General features: G+C 41.1%; 1 long non-coding RNA gene across 1 annotated transcript; it reads right to left on the reverse strand.

The window, feature by feature from the left end:
- Positions 1–736: 736 nt before the first annotated feature.
- On the reverse strand, positions 737–8,041 carry LOC142470227 (uncharacterized). The gene is made up of 3 exons (XR_012789240.1): positions 7,842–8,041; positions 3,768–3,871; positions 737–3,642 (listed from the first exon to the last, which is right to left on the reverse strand). It is a non-coding gene; the product is annotated as an uncharacterized LOC142470227 (long non-coding RNA).
- Positions 8,042–9,144: the final 1,103 nt, after the last annotated feature.

Here is a 9,144-nt window from a genome sequence, read left to right on the forward strand (position 1 = left end):
TCGTATTGGGACTTACGCGGAAGGACATTTTGTTTAATACCGGCATACCTGTCTCAATGGTTTTTTTAAGGCCGAACCTTGCAACCTTGGATAACATTTTCTCACATCTCTACTGAGTAGTGTGTATATTGTTATGCTGACATGTAAGATATCTGTTCATATGTACAGTTGAATGCAAAAATCTTCACAATATAGATAGCTTGACAAATAATGTCCATTCGATGTCCGTCACTCGCTTTCAGCTACCAGACATGAATCACTTTTTTTTTTATAATGATTATGCTTGCGGTAAGCAATGATATTGACTTCCTATAATCAATTCTGTTGACACGAAAAATAAATAGGAAAAAAACATTAAGCATGATGAAAATAGGTATAGGTAGGGACTGTATTTACTTTTCGTCTCCATTGTGCAGACAACAAAGAAAACTCTGAACAAAAAGATTAGACCGCGACAAAAGCATAACAAGAAAATATTTACAGTCTTTATTGTTTGTATTTTAACTATAAGTGAAATCAATAAATCAGATGAGCAACTTTTGACAAAAACTAAACAAGCAAATATTTTCTAGTCTGCATGATTTGTGGTTTAACCTTAAATTAAATCAATAAATAAGACGAACAACTCTCACGTAAGACAAGGTGAATTATGCAAGTGCTTTATTTTTGATACAAAGAAAAAAAAATCTTTTAAATATATTCAAAGTATAATTTTGTAATACAGAATGATCTGTCTGCATTAGTCTTTCCTCTTGGCCCTGGGTAAATGACAATGCATGAGCTATTTTGCTATTTTAAATCTAGTGGTCTTTTCCCACAATACCCTCTTAGTAATAACCCCATGGAGTTACTGTAAATTTATCTTGAATCTCAGGTTCTAAAATGCTTTGTTATTAAAAGAAGAGCTACATTAAAGTACTATATACAATACAAAGACTTACAGTATATAAAATAATGATATCAAATCAGACAATTCCATGTGATGAGAAGCCATTAGCACACAGTTAACATGACAATAACTTCCAATCACTTGGCCTCTATTTAATATTATGTAAAGCCCTCATCGTCCCCTTGCTGAGAAATATTCCAGCTCCATATAAATAAATAGCAATGGGAAGGCAGCTTCATAGCACATTGAACCTTGAATGGAAGTTAACATGTTAACTATCTATTAAAGGCTTCTCATTATGGCACAGGAAACCGTGTTCCACACCGTGCACCAGTTTATGCTCCAATGTGCATTATAATGTATGTAACAAGTTTCTTGCATCAGATTTTAAACAAGATCCTTTAAACCACCTGAGCTTTGGCAGATATTTTGATGGAGAAAGAAGGGTGAAAAGTGACACCCAGTTTGAGAGCTCTTATTGTAATGTGTGTGTGTGCGTGCGTGTGCGTGTGCGTGTGCGCGTGTGATGTAACTCCTCTTATTGATACTGCTGAAATCACAAGCTGACACACATGGGGCAAATATTGGAGCATTGGGGTGTGTGGCAGGACAGCCTCAAGGTAGTGTCAGAAATAGTTCACACAGTGTATTTGAGGCTTTAACAAACCCTTTGGTGGTTTATTTACCCACATCCAAAACAATATATTGTAGGGACACTGTCCCTTTAAGACAAAACCATATCATAAAAACAAAAGCCTACTCCACATTAGGGAGACTTTCTAGATATAACAGCCTAATAATTACTGGCTAGCTAGGCTAGTTCCAGTCCAAACACTAAAACGAAAAATATGTTGTTATTAACTGTGGTGCTGGGAATTCCAGGAGTCTCTAGTAAACCCTTCTGAAACTGGACAGTTTCTGGACAGCTGTGCACCCACAGCAGGGTGTGGAGGTTCCGCTGCTGGGTGGGTGTTCCAGTTGGTCCCATTTGGTCCCAGCAGGCCCTGTGTCCAGCAAACCTGGGGAACTGTACCAACCAGCGTCCTACTGGTTGGGGGAAAGTCACTCAGCTCTGGCAGTTTGCTGACTGCCTTTAAACCCCTTTGCAATCAGCAGTTCACTGGAACACCCTCGCTGATTGCCTCTCCAGAGGAGTTTAACCTCTTCCATGCTGGAAAGCATACATACTGCAAGCTCTCTCTAACATACACAGACTGTCACCCTGTCACATAAACCACAGACAAACACAAAGTAAAATCTTTGCCCAAGAAAATCTTAACACTGTATATTGTAAATAATCTGATATGATGTTACTTAGACAAATCTATTTTGCAGTAGCATGTCATTTTGTATATTTGAAAGGGTAAAACTGTTGCTTTGAATTACTAACACAAATGGACATTTGTCTAATTTGTTCACTGATACTTGGATAAACATGACAATGTATTGGATGCATAATTCAGTTTAATGGACAAACGTCTCACTCAACTCAGAATCTTTTCATTTTTCATTCTTCAGCTTTTCGTGGGAGTAGGGTCATTCTGTTAAGGTGATGTCCTTAGATTTAAAAAAAACAACTAAATACAGACTTTGCTACTTCCTTCCTTCTATACTTGTCAGATCATCAGCACATCTAGCTATAACACTAAACAGACAACTCAAAGATAAAGCTCGTCAGCAAGAGATAGCAGACACTTTGTTTCACAGCAGGTGCACGTCACTTCAATACAAAGCAGCAGAATATAGTGTGAGGTTTTGAGAACACTTCTAATAGCCCAAGCCTTTACAACAAGAAAAACCCTGCAAACTGTGGAGTACATGCTAGGAGAGTGGAGAGTTCATGCTGGTTGACTAATTGCCACCCTTGGTGGTACATGCCACATAGAAATGTACCCCAACATGAAAATATTACAGACAATGGAAATAAGCGAGTTGTGGCTGAATTTTGTGCAGTGCCAAATTGTGCATCATGCGTTTCAATTGTTTCTCTCAGACTTAGAAGTTAGTTTTTACCTCGGACTTGGTCAATTAAAAAAAAAATGTAAAGAAGAAGGATAACAGAACAAATTAAAGATATAAAGTTTCATGCATCCCATTATAACATTGCAACCTTGTAGCAAAAATTTCCACTAACTCCACCTACAACCATTTTCCACATTTCTTTATAATACATTAATACTGAGGTGAATTATAAATTGATTCTCTTGCTGCCAATATCATAGTAAAACGGTTATGCGCATTTAAGCAAATAGTCAAATTGAGAACAAGGTCTGAGATATTTTAGTCTTTATTAAAGCTATTTATTTAGTTAGCAGGTCTTTTTCATGTTACTGGGTTTGGACAGATCCAATGTGATCATTCTCCCTCCAAATATAGAGGTAAATGAGAATTTTAATCAGGTAGTGTTAGGACCTGCTAATGGTCATGCCTTGATGTGGCTAGCAGGCTTACAATGCTTTGGCCAAAGGTTTTAACTAAATTACCCTTTTTCAAGAGAATATATAGGTATTTCACTGTGTATTTTTGTCATTTTGGATGTAGCATTGGGCTTTTCGGTCTTTTGCTTTATTAAGCTGTAATCGGAAACATCCCAGGAAGTAAAACATTTTTAGTAATTTTCATGTTGGACTGATGAGTTACTTTTGAAATCAGGTTTAGTCCTTTTATAGGATGGGGGCTAATCAATGTTTTACCACTTCAACCAAAGCCTTCGGGCATTGAATCAGGCCTACAGAAGCAACTGACTCGCTGACCTGTGGGAAGAAAGAAGGATGGGAGTTAAAAGAGTAAGTACAAAATCCATTCTTTTTTTACAAGACTTGTCCCAAAGGGTTTATGGATTTCGGATGGATACAGTTAAGCAGCCGCTGCATTGTACCTGAATCTCTTTAGAGCTCTTAGGCTATGGCCACGGTGTCGGCGCTGCACGTACGCCTGCCAGGCTGGTGGCGCGTGCAGCTGTGTTCCCCGGTCTGTGCAGAGCTGCAGGGGGAAAGACAGGGGGCGTGATGGGGGTGTGACGGGGGCATGGCCATGATGTCACCTGGCAGGTTTGCCCTCATTGGTTGAACTGACGGGGGGCGTGGCCCTTGCGCTCGTCGCCAGTACTGAAAACAATTTGACTGTCTTCAGGAAAAACTGGTAGTGCAACATGGTGGCCAAGGGAGCTAGTGGGTCCGGCCCCATTGAGGGGCAGTTCTTGTCCCTGCAGTGCACGCCATAGTGTGAGCTGCAACAACACCTAGCCTTACTCCCTTTCGTGGAGATTTTGGAATGCACATGGGAGCCACCTGGTGGCAATTTCCCTGAACACAGCGCTTTCCAAGGTGTTCTCGTTGCGTACAAAGCTGTGTTCTGGTTTCACATACATACACATCCATTGCTATAAAGGTAATAAATGCACCTTAATCTGTGCAGTTTTTGCAGGACATTTTGTATGTATGATTAATTTATTGGCAGTTGTTAAGCAGCAGCACCTCAGCTGAACCATGAATGAACGGTCTGTGTGCATGACTTCTTTCTTCTCCCTTCATTTCGTTATTAGGCAGTGAAATGCATTGTGACAGGTCTCAGTCCCCCAGCGATCTCCACTTTGTTTACAATGTGAGTATTTAACAAACTTTTCAGTCCCTTCTCTTGTTTCCTTGGTTGATTAAATAAAAGGACAGGTCTCATGTCATTTCAGAGCCAGAGCAACAAAGTTAAATGATACTTTTGAATTGTGATGTTTGTAAGATTGGGCGCTGGCCACACTGCTGCTGTGTCATGGGGAGAGACTGCAGGTGCTGGTGGCCAGTGGCTGGGACAGACCTGCAGAATTATGGTGAAGGTCAATGAGCAGGCAGAGATCAGGGCTATTGGCAGGCAAAGACTGGGCAGGAACGAAGCACAGGCCAGGGTTGGTGGCAGGAAAAGAGTGGGCAGGAACGAAGCACAGGCCAGGGTTGGTGGCAGGAAAAGAGTGGGCAGGAACGAAGCAGAGGCCAGGGTTGGTGGCAGGAAAAGAGTGGGCAGGAACGAAGCACAGGCCAGGTTGGTGACAGGAAAAGAGTGGGCAGGAACAAAGCAGAGGACAGGGTTGGTGGCAGGAAAAGAGTGGACATGAACGAAGCAGAGGCCAGGGTTGGTGGCAGGAAAAGAGTGGGCAGGAACGAAGCAGAGGCCAGGGTTGGTGGCAGGAAAAGAGTGGGCAGGAACGAAGCAGAGGCCAGGGTTGGTGGCAGGAAAAGAGTGGGCAGGAACGAAGCAGAGGCCAGGGTTGGTGGCAGGAAAAGAGTGGGCAGGAACGAAGCACAGGCCAGGTTGGTGGCAGGAAAAGAGTGGTCAGGAACAAAGCAGAGGACAGGGTTGGTGGCAGGAAAAGAGTGGACATGAACGAAGCAGAGGCCAGAGTTGGTGGCAGGAAAAGAGTGGGCAGGAACAAAGCAGAGGCCAGGGTTGGTGGCAGGCAAAGAATGGGCAGGAACGAAGCAGAAGACAAGGCTGGCGGCAGGAAAAGAGTGGGGATCCGTAAGGGGAGGTTTATATGGGGCTGGTCTGCAGGTAGGGAACAGTTGCAGGGTATTAAATAATTAGTAGGCAGACTTCTCTGCAAGAATAGCAGCAGAAGAAGAGCAGTCCCGTTGGCAGGTCGGCAGAACTCCAGGTTGGAAAGCAGAGAGACCCGAGTTCAAACGCTGTCAGGGATATCCCAGACATTCTGTTATTGTAGTGGTTTAGAGGAGCTAAACTTATGTTACACTTTCTGTAAATGTTATAGCACGATAGTACGATGGTGAGAATCCAAGAAAAGATGTAGCAGACTGTGTTGCTCTATTGAAAACAATGGTAATTTGTGCATTATCTTTAAAACGTACAATATTTTCCACCTTATATCCAGCATTCACGGGGGTAGCATTGGTACTACAGTATCTGTCTCAAGATGTGAGATATTTATTGGTGCAACTTTATTACAGTATTTGAGAGTATATGTACTGTATGCTTGCTCAGATCTGGGACCTTCCATCTCGTTTGTGCTTCAATGTAGAAGCTACGACTAGGTCAGTTGCAAGGTACATTAAATACGGGTAAATTCACTCAAACCTTCCAAAAAGTTAAAATATTTGTAAAAAATGTGGGAAACCCCCCCCCTGAAATATGAGTTTTGCTGGAGAGGAAGAAAGTTCTATTTAGTAGAGAACTAATTGACTTATATGCCTCTCTCTCAACAAATATATATATATATATATATATATATATACATATATATATATATATATATATATATATATATATATATATATATATCCCCGGCTGCGAAGATTTTTTTTTTTTTTTTCCAATTTTTTTTAAATTGTTTTAGAGAGACATAACAAATATATAGTCTTGGAATACATGTGATGTTTTAACAGTGTCACTTGTCCATACAACAAAGGGCATTAACAGTTCGTCATCATTACTGAAATAAAATAGTTGCTATAACACTGTTTTTGAATAAGTGTGGCCTGTCTTCCTATTTCCGGTTGTGTTAGGGAAGCAGCCGCTTCCATAGGCGTCTCTCATGAGCTTAACAAAGGAAAGAGAAGAACGTAGAAAAGAAGAAAAAGAAGAGTGGGAGGGGTGGAAGGGGGGGGGGGGTAGGACGAGCCCATTTGTCTGGTCTTTCTGTATTTATTTCTATGGGGTCCCTAGTTTCCTGGCCATATTTCCCAAATTTTGTGAAATTTGTCAGTTTTCTGGTTCAACTGTGCTGTGAGGGGCTCCATCATCTTTATTTCCTTTAGTCTCCGTAGGACCGTCTGCCTAGAAGGCGCATTCACCTTTTTCCAGGCAGCCGCAATAACACAGCGGGCAGCTATCATTACATGAGTGATCATCTTACTTTCTGCCGTTCCTAATTCATCTATTGGTTTGGCCAGCACCATGGTCAGCGGTTCCACCTCAACCTCCACCCCTAGGTACTCTCTGATCAATGTTTGTATCATGACCCAGAATACCTGAATTTTTGGGCAACTCCACCAAATATGAACCATATCTCCTTTTTGCCCGCATCCCCTCCAGCACAAATCCGGGGACCCGGGGAAGATCTTAGCCAGCCCGCTCGGGGTTAGGTACCAATGAAATAGAATTTTATAAATATTCTCTTTGATAGTGGTACAGATTGACGTTTTTGCAGCTACCTCCCAAATGTCCTCCCAGTCTTCTCTATCGATCTCTGTATTCAAATCTTCTGCCCATTTGATCATATAGCTATGTTGGGAACAACCCGCTGATCGCGCCAGGCCCAGATATATCTCTGAAATCAGCCCTTTACAGTAGTATCCTTTCCTACACAGTCTTTCAAAATTTGTTAAATCTTTAAATACAAACCATATAAAAAATACATGTAAAAGATACAAAATATACAAAATATATATGGTTACTCCCAAAAACGGGATACTAAACCAATAATAGCTTCAAGGAAGCACAATAACCACAACAACAAAATAAAAAAACTTTAAACCAGACAACCCACTAAATATAAACTGATGAAGTGTCAATAGCTAGAAACTGATCTAAAACCACAGTGAGGGGAGAAAGTACTAACCACAAGCGGCAGCGGGTGCCATGTGTGAACGTGAAATGTCCGGACTACACAAACACAACGGCAGGTGATTCTCTCCTCTGGCGCTTCCTGGTTGCCTTGCTCCAGCCAATGGGTGAATGCGCAGAGCTCCCCTACGTGACCTCTATGCATTTCGCAAACCACGTGCTTCGTCAGGAGGTCACGAACAGGGTAGCTCATGCGCATTAAGTATCCTACTAAAACAAATCACTAACGCTGCGCCTCTGTCTTTATATACTTTACTGTCACTGCATATTAGTTCACATGCCCTGTTGATCAGACATGGTATTTGTACAATAACCTTTCATTGGAGCTCTGATTCAAACAGATGCAGGCTGCTGATTCGTACAGTTAATTTGAAAACATAACCTGGGTTCCAATGCAGGGGGATCTCCTTCTTTCCTGTGGCTGTTAAATCTTGATATTTCTCCTCTTAGCTGTTGCAGGGGTCCCTGAGGTGTCACTGTACTTTGTAGTGGCCAGCAAAATCCACCAGTCTCCTCACTCCATGGATCGGTCAGGCCCTTGCAGAGTGTTCTGCAGCAGCCTCACCATATCAAAACCAACTGCCACCCCAGTCCCCTCAGCAATCCCTTTCCAACTGTCAGCAACTGTCATCCCCACTGGCTAAGCACAGTCACATGGTCCAGTGGAATGTAATTCTTAAAGGGGCCATGTCCTGTGCTGATAGCAGACACAGGGGGTTACACATATTTTAAAAAAAACTGCGAAAAGTTCACACATCTCTACTGATAAAGCGATAAAAGCAGAAAACTGAGCAAACTTCTTTAAAAAAAAAAAAAAGAAAAAAAGAATCTGGAAAGCAACACACGTATTGAATTTAAGGAAAGACATGGAATACTAAGCATTAGAGTGGTTCAATTTATTTCTAAATCTACCCATTCTTAATCTTAATGTCTTAGGCAATTCTCTTCATAACTACTTAATTCCTTTCAATGTCATGCTAAATTGTACCCCAAATTATAATTAATGCAAATATTGTGCTATAATTTAACACTCTATTTGTTCTGTGAATTTCTTCATTGTGCATTGAACACGAATGTTGTTTGATTTAATTTATGTTTTCAGCGCTGTTCCATCTATTTCAGATGTTTATTATGCTTCAGAGAACTTTTTTACTTAAGCTTGCAAAATTGCAATGACGTTTGTTTCAAATTAAACAATAATTGTAGTCGGTTAGATATTGCAATTAGGCTACAAAGACTGCGGGTAATCATAAACAAACAGAAACGTTAATACACTATTTTGTTGCTTAAAAGCAAAATAAAGGAAGTGGCTTATTGAATCAAGAACTAATACACATTACAAAAATCATTTAGAAACTTACTTTCTGCAACTGATTCATCTTACAGAACATCTGGAATGTTTCTACTGTGATTTGTGAGGATCAACAAACTAAACAGACATTCAATATCATGCCACACATGTCCCATTAGACAAACGTATCCTAAAACTTTGCACAAAGAAGCTAGATTTGCTCCACTAATCATTGCTGCACAACTCAAAGCTACTGTGCAAGAGGTGTAGCCAATACAGAATTTAGACCGGGGTGGGTGACTCCAGTCCTCAAGGGCCATCAACAGGTCAGGTTTTCAGGGGGAAATTCCAGTTCTCAAGGGCCACCAACAGGTCAGGTTTTAAGGATATCCCT

The sequence above is a fragment of the Ascaphus truei genome, chromosome 19 (genome assembly GCF_040206685.1).
Source record: "Ascaphus truei isolate aAscTru1 chromosome 19, aAscTru1.hap1, whole genome shotgun sequence".
NCBI lineage: Eukaryota > Metazoa > Chordata > Amphibia > Anura > Ascaphidae > Ascaphus > Ascaphus truei.